The 16,593-nt window shown below is 46.4% G+C and overlaps 1 protein-coding gene across 5 annotated transcripts in view; it reads left to right on the plus strand.

Moving 5' to 3' along the window:
* The first annotated feature begins 10,798 nt into the window (after positions 1-10,798).
* The window catches only part of PLCD4 (phospholipase C delta 4), a 29,908-nt gene continuing 24,113 nt past the window's right edge, over positions 10,799-16,593 (plus strand). For 2 of the 5 annotated variants that reach the window (XM_063647986.1, XM_063647985.1), the window contains exon 1: positions 10,803-11,444. The gene's annotated coding sequence lies outside the window, so the exon portion shown is untranslated. Of the gene's footprint in view, positions 11,445-13,106; positions 13,321-16,593 lie in introns of all 5 variants that reach the window. The other 3 variants (XM_063647982.1, XM_063647983.1, XM_063647984.1) reach the window with 3 other exon arrangements.

Raw genomic sequence — 16,593 nt, forward strand, 5'->3', positions numbered from 1 at the left:
TTCTACCCTCTGTCTACCTACACAACACACACACACACAGACACACACACACACACTGCCCTGCCAAGATGGCAGTAGTGGTTCTTTTGTGAACATGTTTTTTGGGGAGACTCCATCTGAGGTACAAAAGCTGTTTGGGAGGCTGGGAGGGGGATGATGCCCCTTACCTGATAAAAGTATGTTTTAGTGGGACAGAACTTCACTCCTGGCCATATTGGCCAGAATTTAGTGCCAGTGTAGGGAGAGACTTCCATAGTGACAAGGTAATGCTTGAAACATCTTACGAACTTTGATGTTCATTTCCTCAAGTTCAAGGCTTGGAGCACATCTCCAGGATTGTTTCCATGCCTGGCCGTCAGTTCACACAGCTGACCTATGCTTCCACGTTCTTTTTTCAAGGGCTTTAGAGGGCCTGTGGCCTGTTTCACTGGTGGAACAGGAGCAGCATTGGTAGCCTTCAGAGCATGCCTTGCTTACTAACTACATATTATTCCTCTGCTCATTGTTCCTGCTGCTTAAAGGCTAGGAAAAGGGGGATATACAAAGTTGTTGCTTTCAAAAACTCAGAGAAAAAATTTGGAATAGGAAACCTTAGAATGAAATTATATTTTTCTTTCCTGATACATTATGGAATTTAATTTTTGGAAAAATATTTTGATATGTTTATTTCAAAAGCAGATATAACAAGCAGAAAATTTGTTGGTTTGTTTTGTTTTGTTTTTGGGAAACGGAGTTTTGCTCTTGTTGCCCAAGCTGGAGTGCAATGGCACGATCTCAGCTCACTGCACCCTCTGCCTTACAGGTTTAAGCAATTCTCCTGCCTCAGCCTCCTGAGTATCTGGGATTATAGCCGCCCGCTGCCACATCCTGCTAATTTTTGTATTTTTAGTAGAGACGGGGTTTCGCCGTGTTGGCCAGGCTGGTCTCGAACTCCTGGCCTAAGATGATCCGCCAGCCTCAGCCTCCCAAAGTGCTGGGATTACAGGCATGAGCCACTGTGCCTGGCCAACAAGCAGAAAATTTGAATAACAACATACCTGGCTTAAATGACATTCATAGAACACTGCACTCTTAACCAATAGTATACATATTCTTTTTAATTACACCTAAGCATTTATCAGAAGTGATCATAGCTGGACCATCAAGCCTCAAAAAGTTTTCAAAAAATTTAATACAATATTCTCTGACCACAGTGGGAGTAAGCTAGGGAAAATAACTAGGAAGTCCCTAGCTGTTTGAAACTTAGGCAGTACAATTCTAAATAACCCATGGGTCAAAAAAATCACAAAGGAAATTAGAAAAAAAATACATATATATCTGTATCTATACATATAGATACATATGTTTTTGAGGAAGAGTCTGTTACCCAGGCTGGAGTGCAGTGGCGTGATCTCAGCTCACTGAAACCACCGCCTCCTGGGTCCAAGGGATTCTCCTGCTTCAGCCTCCTAAGTAGCTGGGATTATAGTCAAACGCCACCATACCCACCTAATTTTTTATTTTCTTAGTAAAGACGGGGTTTCACCATGTGGGCCAGGCTGGTCTTGAACTCTTGACTTAAGTGATCTGCCCACCTTGGCCTCCCAAAGTGCTGGGATTACAGGCATGAGCCACCTTGCCCAGCCTAGAAAATATTTTTGGTTAAGTGATAAAGCTGGGAGTGGGGTGGGGTGGCTCTCGCCTGTAATCCCAGCACTTTGGGAGGCCAAGGCAGGTGGATCACTTGAGGTCAGGAGTTTGAGACCAGCCAGGCCAATATGGTGAAACCCCATCTCTACTGAAAATACAAAAAATAGCCAGGCGTGGTGGCGGGCACCTGTAATCCCAGCTACTTGGGAGGCTGAGGCAAGAATATTGCTTGAACACGGGAGGCTGAGGTTGCAGTGAACTGAGATTGTGCCACTGCACTCCAGCCGGGGTGACAGAGACTCTAAAAAAAAGGAAAGCTGGGTTCTGTGGTTCATGCCTGTAATTCCAACACTTTGGGAGGCAAAGGTGAGAGGATTGCTTGAGGCCAGGAGTTCAAGAGCAGCCTGGGCCATACAGTGAGACTGTCTCCACCAAAAAATTAGAAAGTTAGGCATGGTGGTGTGCATCTGTAGTCCCAGCTACTGAAGTCGGGGGATTGCTTGAGCCTCGGAGCTCAAGACTGCAGTGAGCCACCATCACACTACTGAACTCCAGTCTAGGTTACAGCAAGACTCTAAGAAAATTCAAATGATGGCACGATGTAAGTGACTCACACCTGTAATCCCAACACTTTCAGAGGCCAGGATAGGAGTATCACTTGAGGGCAGGAGTTCAAGACTAGCTTGGACAACATAACAGGACCAAAGTCTTGCTCTGCCGCCCCAGCTGGAGCAGTGGCATGATCTCAGCTCACTGAAACCTCTGCCTCTTGGGCTCAAGCAATTCTGCCTCAGCCTCTCAAGTAGCTGGGATTACAGGCGCATGCCACCATGGCAGGCTGCTATTTTTTTGTATTTTAATAGAGACAGGGTTTCTCCATATTGGCCAGGCTGGTCTCAAACTCCTGACCTCGTGATCCGCCCACCTCGGCCTCTCAAAGTGCTGGGATTACGGACATGAGCCACCGTGCGCAGCCGACCCCATCTGTTTAAATAAATAAATAAATAAATAAATAAATAAATAAATAAAGCTGAGTGTGGTGGCACTCTCCTGTAGTCCCAGCTACTTGGGAGGCTGAGGCAAGAGGATTGCTTGAGCCCAGGAGTTGGAGGGTGCTGTGAGTAAAAAGAAATATATGGCCGGGCGCGGTGGCTCATGCCTGTAATCCCAGTACTCTGGGAGGCCAAGGTGGGCGGATCATGAGGTCAGGAGATCGAGACCATCCTGGCTAACACAGTGAAACCCTGTCTCTACTAAAAAATACAAAAAATTAGCTGGGCGTGGTGGCAGGCACCTGTAGTCCCAGCTACTCGGGAGGCTGAGGCAGGAGAATGGCGTGAACCCGGAAGGTGGAGCTTGCGGTGAGCTGAGATTGCGTCACTGCACTCCAGCCTGGGCGACAGAGCGAGACTCCATCTCAAAAAAATAAAAAATAATAAAAAAAGAAACATATAACCTTGGATGCGTGTGGTGGCTCACACCCATAATCCCAGCACTTTGGGAGGGTGAAACGGGTGGATTACTCAAAGCCAGGAGTTCAAGACCAGTCTGGCCAACATGTGAAAACCCCGTCTCTACTAAAAATACAAAAATTAGCCGGGTGTGGTGATGTACATCTGTAATCCCAGCTACTTGGAAGGCTGAGGGTTAAGAATTGCTTGAACCCAGGAGACAGAGGTTGCAGTGAGCCAAGATTGTACTACTGCACTCCAGCCTGGGCAATAGAGTGAGTCTCTGTCTAAGAAAAAGAAAAGAAATATATAACCTTAAATTCACACATTGCAAAAGAAGAAACACCAAAGCCAGTAATCTAATATAAAGTTCCAGAAAAAGGGAATAAATCCCAATTCACTTTTGAAGCAGCATAACCTAGACAACAAAACTGGTTAAGAACATTACAAGAAAGGAAAACCAGGGACCAACCTCTCCCATGAATGTAGATATAAGATTCCCAGACATACTAAATCTATCAATATATAAAAATGATAATGCATTAGATCTAATTGGGATTTATTGCAAACAAAGAAGATTGATTCAATACTTGGAAATCAATCACCAGGTGCGGTGGCTCATGCCTGTAATCCCAGCACTTTGGGAGGCCAAGACGGGTGGATCACTTGAGGTCAGGAGTTCGAGACCAGCCTGGCCAACATGGTGAAAATCTGCCTCTGCTAAAAACACAAAAATTAGCCGGGTGTGGTGGTGCACGCCTGTAATTTCAGCTACTTGGGAGGCTGAGGCAGGAGAATCACTTGAACCGGGGAGGCAGAGGTTACAGTGAGCCAAGATTGTGCCACTGCACTCCAGCCTATGCAAGAGTGAGACTCTATCTGAAAAAAAATACAATGCAATTCATATATCAACATAAAAGGAGAAAAGTCACACAATCATCTAGATAGATACAGACGAGGTCTACAGGCTGGGCGCAGTGGCTCACGCCTGTAATCCCAACACTTTGGGAGGCCGAGGCGGGCAGATCACCTGAGGAGTTTGAGACCAGCCTGGCCAACATGGTGAAACCCCAGATCTACTAAAAATACAAAAATTAGCCAGGCGTGGTGGCGGGTGCCTGTAACCTCAGCTACTTGGGTGGCTGAGTCAGGAGAATCGCTTGAACCTGGGAGGGGGAGGTTGCAGTGAGCCGAGATTGTGCCGCTGCGCTCTAGCCTAGGTGACAGAGTGAGACTCTGTCTCGGAAAAAAAAAAGTATCAACAAAAACTCTACAGTAAACCTCTCAATAAAATATTATTTATGAGACAAGGAATTAAACGCATTTGTCCACTATCACACCTCCATTTATCAGCCAGTAAAAAAAAAAGATTTTAAAGGAAAAAAAAAACAAAAACCCTTGGTATTTGCTAACATGACTGTGTACGTAGATAATCTGAAATAACCTACAAACCCCTAGAAAGTAATAAGTGAGGCCGGGCACGGTGGCTCACGCCTGTAATCCCAGAACTTTGGGAAGCCGAGGTGGGCAGATCATGAGGTCAGGAGTTCAAGACCAGCCTGACCAACATGGTGAAATCCCATCTTTACTAAAAATACAAAAATTAGCTGGGCATGGTGGCACGTGCTTGTAATCCCAGCTACTCAGGAGGCTGAAGCAGGCTTGAACCTGGGAGGCAGAGGTTGCAGTGAGCCGAGATCACGCCACCGCACTCCAGCCTGGACAACAGAGCAAGACTCCATCTCAAAAATAATAATATTAATAAGTGAATTTAGCAAGGTCACAGACTATAAGGTCAATATACGAAAAAAAAAAAAAGGTCAATTATGGCCGGGCACGGTGGCTCAAGCCTGTAAACCCAGCACTTTGGGAGGCCAAGGTGGGAGGATCACAAGGTCAGGAGTTCAAGACCAGCCTGGCCAAAATAGTGAAACCCCGTCTCTACTAAAAATACAAAAAAATTAGCTGGGCATGGTGGCACGTGCCTGTAGTCCCAGCTACTTGGGAGGCTGAGGCAGAAGAATCGCTTGAACCCAGGAGGTGGAAGTTGCAGTGAGCTGAGATCTCACCACTGCACTCCAGCTTGGTCAACAGAGTGAGACTTCGTCTCAAAAAAAAATACAAAGTCAATTATATGTTTTCATATACAACAATAAATAGTAAAATTTCAAAAATAGTTTATAAAGCATAAGAAATCAAGTAGCTAGAAATAGATATATCAAGTAGTTTGCAGAACCTTTACATTGAAAACAATGAAACATTGTGGAGAGAAATTAAAAAGCTATATGATTGAAGGAATATATCATCTCCATGGATTGGAAAACAATATTAAAAATACTATGAGGATGCCAATTCTCTCAAATTGATCTGCTTGTTAAACTCAGTTCTAAGTAAAATCCCAGCACGTTTATTTTTCTGAAAATTAGTAAGCTGATTCTAAAGTTTTGCCAGAAGAGCCGAGGAGATTTTTTTTTTTTTTTTTTTTTTTGAGATAGGGTCCCTGTCACCCATGTTGGAGTGCAGTGGAGTGATCATGGCTCACTACAGCCTCACCCTCCTGGGCTCAAACAATCCTTCCACCTCAGTCTCCCAAGTAGCTGGGACTACAGATGTGCACCACCACACTCAGCTAATATTTTTATTTTTATTTTTTAAATTTATTATTTATTTATTTACTTATTTTGAGATGGAGTCTTGCTCTGTTGCCCAGGCTGGAGTGCAGTGGCACGATCTCGGCTCACTGCAGCCTCCACCTCCCAGGTTCAAGAATTCTCTGCCTCAGTCTCCCAAGTAGCTGGGATTACAGGTGTCTGCCACCATGCCTGGCTAATTTTTTTTGTTGTATTTTTAGTAGAGACAGGGTTTCACCATCTTGGCCAGGCTGGTCTTGAACTGCTGACCTCGTAATCCACCCACCTCGGCCTCCCAAAGTGCTGGGATTACAGGCGTGAGCCACTGCATTCGGCCATATTTTTATTTTTTGTAGAGACAAAATCTTACTATGTGCCCAGGCTAGTCTCAAACTCCTGGGCTCCCAAAGTGCTGCGATTATAGGCATGAGCCACCGTGCACAGCCAAGGCAATCTTAAGAACAAAATTGGAGTTCTTCCTTTAACTTTTTTTTTTGAGAGAGAGAGTCTTGCTCTGTCACACAGGCTGGACTGCAGTGGCATGATCTCAGCTCACTGCAACCTCTGCCTCCCGAATTCAAGCAATTCTTTTTTTTTTTTTGGAGACAGAGTTTTGCTCTTGTTGCCCAGGCTGGAGTGCAATGGCGTGATCTTGGCTAACCGCAACCTCCACCTCCTGGGTTCAAGCGATTCTCCAGCCTTAGCCTCCTGAGTAGCTGGGATTACAGGCATGCACCACCACTCCCAGCTAATTTTGTATTTTTAGTAGAGATTGTGTGTGGGGGCAGGGGGCGGGTTTCTCCATGTTGGCCAGGCTGGTCTCGAACTCCTGACCTTGTGATCCGCTTGGCCTCCCAAAGTACTGGGATTACAGGCATGACCCACCATGCCCGGCCTCAAGCAATTCTTGTGCCTCAGCCTCCCGAGTATCTGTGATTACAGGCGTGTGCCACTACGTTCGGCTAATTTTTTTATTTTTTGTAGAGCTGGGGGTTTCACCGTGTTGGCCTGGCTGGTCTCAAACTCCTGGCCTTACATGATCTGCCCACCTCAGCCTCCCAAAGTGCTGGGATTACGGGCGTGAGTGAGCCCCCACACACAGCCACTTTCCTTTAACTTTCAACTTTTATTTTATTTTATTTTATGTTTTGAGACAGAATCTCACTCTGTCACCCAGGCTTGAGTGCAGTAGCATGATCGTGGCTCACTGCAGCCTCTAACTTCTGGGCTCAAGTGATCCTTCCATCTCAGTCTCCCAAGTAGCTGGGACTAAAAGAGAGTGTTTACTTTTTTGTAGAGCCAAGGTCTTGCTATGTTGCCCAGGCTGGAACTTTTTTCTTGTTTTTTTCTTTTTCCTGAGACAGAGTTTCACTCTTGTTGCCCAGGCTGGAGTGCAGTGGCGCCATTTTGGCTCACCGCAACCTCTGCCTCCCAGGTTCAAGCGATTCTTCTGCCTCAGCCTCCCGAGTAGCTGGGATTAGAGGCATGCGCCACCACGCCCGGCTAATTTTTTATATTTATTAGTAGAGGCGGGGTTTCCCCATGTTGGTCAGGCTGGTCTCGAACTCCTGACCTCAAGTGATCCACCCGCCTTGGCCTCCCAAAGTGCTGGGATTACAGGCATGAGCCACTGTGCCCGGCCTTTCCTTTCTTTTTAGTAACACCTTTTTGTAGATGTGACTCTTTTTTTTTTTTTTAGGGCGAAGTCTTGCTCTGTCACCCAGGCTGGAGTGCAGCGGCAGTGGCGCGAACTTGGCTCACTGCAACCTCTGCCTCCTGTGTTCAAGTGATTCTCCTGCCTCAGCCTCCAGAGTAGCTGGCCTTACAGGGATGCATCATGATGCCCGGCTGTTTTTTTTATTTTTAGTAGAGATGGGGTTTCACAATGCTGGCCAGGCTAGTCTCGAACTCCTGGCCTCAAGTGATCTGCCTGCCTTGGCCTCCCAAAGTGTTGGGATTACAGGCATGAGCCACCGTGCCCGGCCTGTAGACATGACTCTTAGCAATAGCACACACTTATATTTTGTTTTATGACCTTTTCTGAAAGTTTTATTTCTTGGCGTAAAATACTATTTGTATTTTTTATTCTACTTTCCATCATCTTGTTCTCTGAGTTTTTTAATACCACCTTGTTGCCCACTCCCCACGCCCACTTAAAGAATTGAATAGCAGAACTGGGACTCTGCTTTTAAATTCTGTTAGAATGGAGGAGTGGCTATATATATATATGTATGTATATGTATATTCTCTGGTCTTTTGAAGTTATATATCCTGGCTTTTAATTCTACAGGTGGTCTCATATTGATTTATTTTTTTTGAGACACAATCTCGATCTGTCACCCACCCAGGCTGGAGTGCAATGGCGCCGTCTCAGCTCACTGCAACCTCCGCCTCCCAGGTTCAAACAATGCTCCTGCCTCAGCCTCCTGAGCTGCTGAGATTACAGGCATGTACCACCATGCTTGGCTAATTTTTGTATTTTTAGTTGAGACTGAGTTTCACCATGTTGACCAGGCACCAGGCTGGTCTCGAACTCCTGACTTCAAGTGATCCACCTGCCTCGGCCTCCCGAAGTGCTGGGATTACAGGCGTGAGCCACCATGCCCAGTCTTTTTTTTGAGACAGAGTCTCGCTCTGTTGCCCAGGCTGGAGTGCAGTGTTGCGATCTCGGCTCACTGCAACCTCTGCCTCCCGGGTTCAAGCGATTCTCCTGCCTCAGCCTCCTCCTGAGTAGCTGGGATTACAGGCACATGCCACCATACCTGGCTAATTTTTATATTTTTAGTTGAGATCGGGTTTCACCATGTTGGTCAGGCTGGTCTCAAACTCCTGACGTCGTGATCTGCCCACCTCGGCCTCCCAAAGTTCTGGGATTACAGGGGTGAACCACCGTGTCCGGCCCTGATTTTTTTTGTTTTAAGAGACAGAGTCTTGCTGTGTTGCCCTGGCTGGTCTGAAACTTCTGGACTCAAGCAATCTTCCTACCTCGGCCTCCCAAAGTGCTGGAATTACAGGGGAGCCACTGTGCCTCGCCTTATATTGATGATTTTTAAATGGAATTTACTGTTTTGAGTTGCGTTTTTGATCAGGAAGGAGTTGGGCTTTATTTCAGAAGTTTGAGTAGTTTGGTTGGATAGTCTGGGGAACTGATCTCAGACTTTCCAGCCTGTGTGTCCTGACAAGCAGAGACATTTAATTGGGTGGTATCTGCTCTGGATGTCAGGAAGAAGGTCTAGGCAGGCCTGGGTGGCAGGGCGAGAGTACCATGTTTAGGTCTTCCTCTTTGCCAGCTGCTGCTTCATTTCAGTTTAGGGCTTCTAGGCTTTTCCTGGGCATGGTTCCCAGAAAGTCCCTCTGCTGCTACTGCCCTGATCAGGTTTCTGGATCTGTTAATAATAGACAACAGTGGGGGAAGGGCCAGCCAAGATCATGGTGGAAATAGGAATAACCATACCAGATGGACATTTACTGTGCCCGGGGGGCCCTGTCTGTCTGCTCCCTCCCTCTGTTTCATGAGAGTCCTGCAGTGGGCATGCCTTGTCACTCTGGAACCATACCAACCTTGTGAAAGTCTCCAAGTCCCTGCCCCAAAAATCAGAACATATGGGCTGAAGAATACTGTTGTGTTCATGAGAACATTGAAACAGAATATTTGAGATCTAGACTCTCCCAGAAAATCCACTATGAGTGATAACACCCCTCACAGATCACCCAAGAGGGAAGGAGGTTGGGCAGCATTAAATTGATTCAAATAGTGACTCAGAAAGATGGTATATAATCTGGGGGTGTAGAAGAGGAGTGTGGACTGTAAAGGTGAGGCTTGGAAAAATAAGCTGGCCATGTTGGGGAAGTAGAAATGGGAGAGCAAGACAAGCATGTAAAACAGGGCCTCTATTAAGTCAAATCTGAAGTCAGCACAGTTTAAACTACGATGCCCCCCAATCTTCCTGTTCCCCATGAATGGGCTCCCTCTTAATGCGTCCCCTTCCTTCATACTACTACTCTTCTATCAAAACCTGTTCTCAGTAAAGAATATAGACAACCCAACCTAGGTATAAATTATTTAAAATCTACTTTGACCTTAGGATTGAATTTTTTAAAAATTATTTATAATCGGCTGGGTGCAGTGACTTACGCCTGTAATCCTAGCACTTTGGGAGGCCGAGGCAGGCGGATTGCCTGAGCTCAGGAGCTCAAGACCAGCCTGGGCAACACGGTGAAACCCCGTCTCTACTAAAATACAAAAAAGTAGCTGGGGGTGGCGGCATGCGCCTGTAATCCCAGCTACTCAGGAGGCTGAGACAGGAGAATTGCTTGAACCCGGGAGGTGGAGGTTGCAGTAAGCCAAGATCACGCCATTGCACTCCAGCCTGGGCAACAGCGAGACTCTTATCTCAAAAAAAAAAAAATATATATATATATATACATATATATGTATGTTTAAAATCATTAAGCCTTCAAAAATTAACACAGCTATATATTTTAAATGAGACCTAAAAAAAATTTTAAAAACACATATAGAAAAGTATATCAAGAGAATGTATAGCTTAATAAATTATGAAGACCCTTGTTAGCACTTAGAACTAGAAATAGAGTTTAGCTAGCTATGCCAGAAGCCCCCTCTGTGTCCCATCTCACCACAGTTCCTCCCCCTCCCAACAGTAACCACTATCCTGACTTTTATAGTAATCACTTAAGAGGATTTTATTTTAATGGGACTAAAAAATGTAGCTATAATCACTAATGGTAAAATATTAGGCAGTTGAGGGATGCTTGTGGAAACCATGATAGGCAGCCAGACGTCAGCACACTTAAAATTACACCATTTCACACAGTTCCCCTCTGAGCCTATGCTTCATCTCTGCACACATCTTTATAAACATGCATGTATGTCCTGAAGGTGCTACCTCCATTCTGAGGGCTATGACTTATAACCCAGAGGTGCTGAACAAATGTTTGTAGGAGGAATGAATGGATGTTAAAAAAAAATGAACTGTTTCACACATTCATCTATGCATTCTTTCAATATTTAATGAGTGCCTAAAATATACATAGATTCTAACCTATCTGTCCCTCTACATTCTATCATCATTCCTGTCCTCCCGTTCTCCTCATCTTCCTCTTTTCCCATCTTATTTCTTTCTTTTCCTGTGGGACAGAGCTACAGTGAGTGCCCTGCAGGCAGGATTCAGAGATACAGGAGCAGGCCAGTGGAAACAGACACTATGGAAAGGAGCCAGATTAAATAAGGGCAAAGACAGCCGTATTACATGCAGGAACCAGAATGAAAAGCATTGATTGACAGAGCACTGCAACGAGGACACTCCCTTCACTTTGAGAGCTACTACGGGATTGGGGTCAATGAGGGCTGGCATCAAGATGAAGGGCAGCCAGGCTCCTCCTCCCTGGAGATGTGGTGCCCTTAATCCTTCTCTCCCCACCCCACCCCCACTACTCCCTCACATTGACCAGTGTCCTGGGCCTTTAAGAGTTGGATGGGCTGGACTGGAGAGAGCTCACACCTCTCCCCTTCTTACTGCTTCCCTCCGGCTATAACTCGCCAGTCCCAGCAGCCAGCTGCTGTAGAAGAGGGGAGGAAACAAGCCAGTGCAAGGGGAGCAAAAGAGAAAAGGAGCCAGGCTGGGCTTCCTGATCCCACAGCATCGCAGAGCTCGGGAGGCACAGCTCACAGACACAGGAAACACAGGACTGCTATTCTGCTCTCCTGCCCACGGTAAGGGTCTGGAAGCTCTGACTAGCCTCTGCTCTAAGCTCTGTCTTCCCTGAGTCCCTACCTCTGCCCTCTAGATTCTTATCCACCCTGGTTAAATTGTACCCTAGACTCCTTTCCTCATCCCAACAGCTCTACAGGGCTCCCACCTCCTGCTTCTCTCTAGCTTATCCTCCTTGATCCTTAGAGCTTTCCTCCTGGCTGTGTCAGTCGCCCTTTATATGAGGTACCTCTTAGCTTATGCAGGGCCAGAAGTGCCAACCCTAGCCACTCCTGAGGTAAGCCCCACCCCCAATAAAGGAAGAAAAAATTAGAGTAGCTAAGCTTCAGCATATATTCATTAACAGTTTGTTGAGGGTTGCAAAATAGGGGTTGGCCAAGAACCATGGGGAATCAGAGATCCCTGGTAATAGAGAGAGTTATGAAAGTCCCTTAGAAAGTTCTCTAAGGAACTTGCTCTTTGCCTATTCCATGGGCCAGAGCAGTTTCTTAGTGCACCAGAGTGCTATGTTGGTAAGAAAACCTACTTCTAGTTCTGCCTGTGCCATTAACTAGCTACGGGACCAGGAGCCACAACTTCCAGATCTGTGATACGAGAGAGTTTAGGGTTTCCCAGACTTGCCTGTGTACCAAATGTACTTGTTAAAAATAAATATATTCTTGAGCCCCACCCTGGGTAACTCTGATCTGGTAGATTTTTGGGTAGGGCTAAGGATCTCAATTTTAAGACATTCCAGAGGCTATTGATGTAGCCGGGAATGTCTGCATTAGATGTGTTATAAAAGAACTGGCCGGGCGCGGTGGCTCATGCCTGTAATCCCAGCACTTTGGGAGGCCGAGGCGGATGGATCACGAGGTCAGGAGATCGAGACCATCCTGGCTAACATGGTGAAACCCCATCTTTACTGAAAATACAAAAAATTAGCCAGGCGAGGTGGCGGGCGCCTGTAGTCCCAGCTACTCGGGAGGCTGAGGCAGGAGAATAGCATGAACCCCGGGGGGCGGAGCCTGCAGTGAGCCAAGATCACACCAGTGCGCTCCAGCCTGGGCGACAGCGAGACTCTGTCTCAAAAAAAAAAAAAAAAAAGACGTTCAAGCTCCAACATTCTGTGACCTGTGACCAGAGCTATTTTGTCCTCTGTATGAACCAGGTTAGGCATAATCCTTCTCAGAAGCAAGGGAGTAGACAAAATGATTCTCTTCTTTCTTGCCCCTCAGAGAGACCTGAGACACCTTGAATCCCACTGTAATCTCCTTGGTGCCATTGGTAACTCTGCCAAAGTCCATCCCTCTAGGTGACATGAAGTCTCTTAGAAATTGAGGACCAAATCGTGCTCTGCAGCTCTGGGCTACTTCCCATCTCATTTTGTGTCTCTATTTTCGTATCTGTATTAGAGAGGTAATTACTATATCATTAAAGATCTCCATATATGTGTCTATGAGTTAATATTTAAGACCAACCTTTCTTATTCTCAGATGTCATCCTCTGTGTTTTTCCCAGTGCCCTCACTCCCAAACCCTTTGTTCCTTCTCTTCTCATTGCACCTGCATCAGCTGTGGGCATCCTTCCCATTCTACCATTAGACACCAGAGGAAACAGCAAGACCTGGAATACGTAGGTTCTAACTCACATTGTCTGGGCAGTTTGTTTGGTCAATCTCCTAGGATACAGAGAAAAGTGAGGCTGAGCAGAGGGACACGCATGCTACTGAGTTCTGAACCCAAGTGTCCTCCCTTCTGGACCACAGTCTCAAAATTCTCAAAGGAGATGAGAATCAGAGCCATTGCGAATTAGTGGAGTCAAAAGAGGGAACCAACTGGAAGAGGTGATGGGGAGAAGGGATGAGGAGAAGGAAAAGAAGAGGAGAGACTGACCTAGGTGAGCGAACAGGAAGACAGAGGATTAAGAGAGAGAGAGGTGGGGATGGGGCTGGGCATGATGGCTCATGCCTGTAATCCCAGCACTTTGGGAAGCCCAGGCAGGAGGATTGCTTGAGGCCAGGAGTTTAAAACTAGGGCTACATAGGGCGACCCCATCTCCATACAAAACAAATAATAATTTTAAAAAATTATTTTTATAGTGAACTGGGAAGAAAGGAAAAGGACCAGGTCAGGCATGGGATGGGGAAAGGAAAGAAAATGAGATGAAAGAGGCTGGGCACGGTGGCTCACCCCTGTAACCCCAGCACTTAGGGAGGCTGAGGCGGGTGGATCATCTGAGGTCAGGAGTTTGAGACCAGCCTGGCCAACATAGTGAAACCCCATCTCTACTAAAAATAAAAAAAATTAGCCAGGTGTGGTGGCACACACCTGTAATCCCAGCTACTTGGGAGGCTGAGGCAGGAGAATCACTTGAACCCAGGAGGCGGAGGTTGCAGTGAGCCAACATCATGCCACTGCACTCCAGCCTGGGCGACAGAGTGACACTCCATCTCAAAAAAAATAAATAAATAGAAAATGAGACCAAAGAGAAGCAAGACTATTCAGAGTACAGAGGGAACAGAAAGTGATGGAGAGGAGAGACAAAATATCGATGTCCCTTATTGATTCCTAGCCTTGCTTCAACCTGTTTTCTAGAGAAGGCCCTTTCTAAGAGCAGAGTCATTGTGAGATCCTTGAGCTGATTGTATGGAGACCTGGGTTCTTTTTTTTTTCCTCCCACTCAAGACGGAGTTTCGCTTTTGTTGCCCAGGCTGGAGTGCAATGGCGCCATCTTGGCTCACCGCAGCTTCCGCCTCCTGGGTTCAAGCAATTCTCCTGCCTCAGCCTCCCAAGTAACGGGGATTATAGGTGTGCACCACTACTCCCAGCTAATTTTTGTATTTTTAGTAGAGACGGGGTTTCACCATGTTGGTCAGGCTGGTCTTGAACTCCTGGCCTTACATGATCTGCCCACCTCAGCCCCACAAAGTGCTGGGATTACAGATGTGAGCTACCGTGCCCGGCCAGAGACGTTGGTTCTAATTCCAGTTCTGTCACTCATTAAATGACTCTGGCACTAATTCTTTTTACTTCACCTAACCTTTCTAGTCCTCGGGCTCCTTTTCTATAAAATGAAGTCCAGCTCTGACCTTCTATGGCTCCCTGATTTGAAACTGGCCCTCTTATGACCACATGTCAGTCATGTGAATACAGGTTTAAAATAGTGATTCATGAATGGGAGAAGGATTGGAAGAACAAGGCCAAGCTTTGGGGTTAGAAGAATTGGACAAAGGAGGAAAAAATAATTTTCTAAGGCAGGTTTGAGAGGAGGGAGTCTCCAAAGTAAGGGTGTTCAGGCACTTGGGCTCTGTTCTCAGGCTTCCCATGTTTCAGGACATCATTGTGAGGCTCCTGGACACAGGCGTAAGGGAAGGTAATGCAATCTTCTTGCAGTCCTAAAGTTCACCGCATCCTAGAGTCCCTATGTCCCAGAGGTGGGAGCTAAAATTCAGATAGGAGATAAGCCAGGATGTTGGCAAAAGAAGTTAGACTTCAGCCCCAGGCCAATTCACTCTCCTAGAGTCTGAGGACCTAAGAAATTTTTGTTGTTGTTGTTGTTGTTTTTGAGACAGAGTCTCACTCCGTTGCCCAGCCTGGAGTGTAGTGGTGCAATCTCGGCTCACTGCAACCTCTGCCTCCCGGGCTCAAGTGATTCTCCTGCCTCAGCCTCACGAGTAGCTGGGATTATAGGTGTGCACCACCACAGTCGGCTACTTTTTGTATCTTTAGTAAAGACAGGGTTTCACTGTGTTGGCGAGGCTGGTCTCAAACTCCTGACCTCAAGTGATCCACCTGCCTCAGCCTCCCAAAGTGCTGGGATTACAGGCGTGAGCCACCACACCTTGCTAGACCTAAGAAATTTAAGAGAGGTCTGTTACTTTCTTTTCTTTTCTTTTCTTTTTTTTTTTTTGAGACGGAGTCTAGCTCTGTCACCAGGCTAGAGTGCAGTGGCGCGATCTTGGCTCATTGCAACTTCTGCCTCCTGGGTTCAAGCGATTCTCCTGCCTCAGCCTCCCTAGTAGCCACCATGCCCAGCTAATTTTTGTATTTTTAGTAGAGACAGGGTTTCACCATGTTGTCCAGGATGGTCTCGATCTCTTGACCTTGTGATCCACCCGCCTCGGCCTCCCAAAGTGCTGGGATTACAGGCATGAGCCACCGCCTCCGGCCAGGTCTGTTACTTTCTACTTCAGTCTTCACATAGCTTCTGTAAGCCTCAGATTCCAAACTGCGTCCCCACTCAGAAAAGCAGTGATGATTTTCTGGCTCTCAGGAAACACTTTGGGTCTCTTCGTCCAACCAGAGGTTTCTTCTGGTCTCCTTCAGGCACACACATTCAGCCTAAGCCAGCAAAATCTTTTCTTCCTGAAATTGTTTCCTGACAGACTTCTTCTCAACCTTCCCCTGTCACTCTGGATACCTATACATTACTACCCATTTAGAGAGGCTTCTCTAGGCAGGGCACAGTGGCTCACGCCTGTAACAGCACTTGGAGAGGCCAAGGTGGGCGGATCACCTGAGATCAGGAGTTGGAGACCAGCCTGGCCAACACGGTAAAACTTGGTCTCCACTCAAAATACAAAAATTAGCCAGGCGTGGTGGCTCACACCTGTGATCCCAGCTACTCAGGAGGCTGAGGCAGGAGAATTGCTTGAACCTTGGAGGCAGAGGTTGCAGTGAGCTGAGATGTTGCCATTGCAATCCAGCCTGGCGATAGAGCAAGACTCCATCTCAAAAACAAAAAAAGAAAGTCTTCTCAAGGTCTTGTATTCAAGGAAGCTGTATTTTCAGTGACCCCCCACATTTTCCCTGAAGGCTTAGTCACTACTAGGTGACTGTATAGGGTCTTCCCACAAAAGAGACGTAGGGCACTAATAGGCTGTGTGACCTTAGGCAAGTCACATCACATTTCTGGACTTCTGCTTTTTCATCTGTAAAATATAGGGAGTTGAACTAACTGCATGATGTTTTAATGGAACACTAACTGAATGATTGCTCTACAAATTTTTTAAGTTCTTTTAAGATGTGCACCACTGTCAAAATTTTAAACTTTTAAATTAAGGAACATGGCCGGGTGAGGCGGCTCATGCCTGTAATCCTAGCACTTTGGGAGGTCGAGGTGGGCGGATCACCTGAGGTCAGGTGTTTGAGACCAGCCTGGCCAACATAG

Source organism: Pongo pygmaeus, chromosome 11 (genome assembly GCF_028885625.2).
Source record: "Pongo pygmaeus isolate AG05252 chromosome 11, NHGRI_mPonPyg2-v2.0_pri, whole genome shotgun sequence".
In the NCBI taxonomy this organism is placed as follows: Eukaryota; Metazoa; Chordata; class Mammalia; order Primates; family Hominidae; genus Pongo; species Pongo pygmaeus.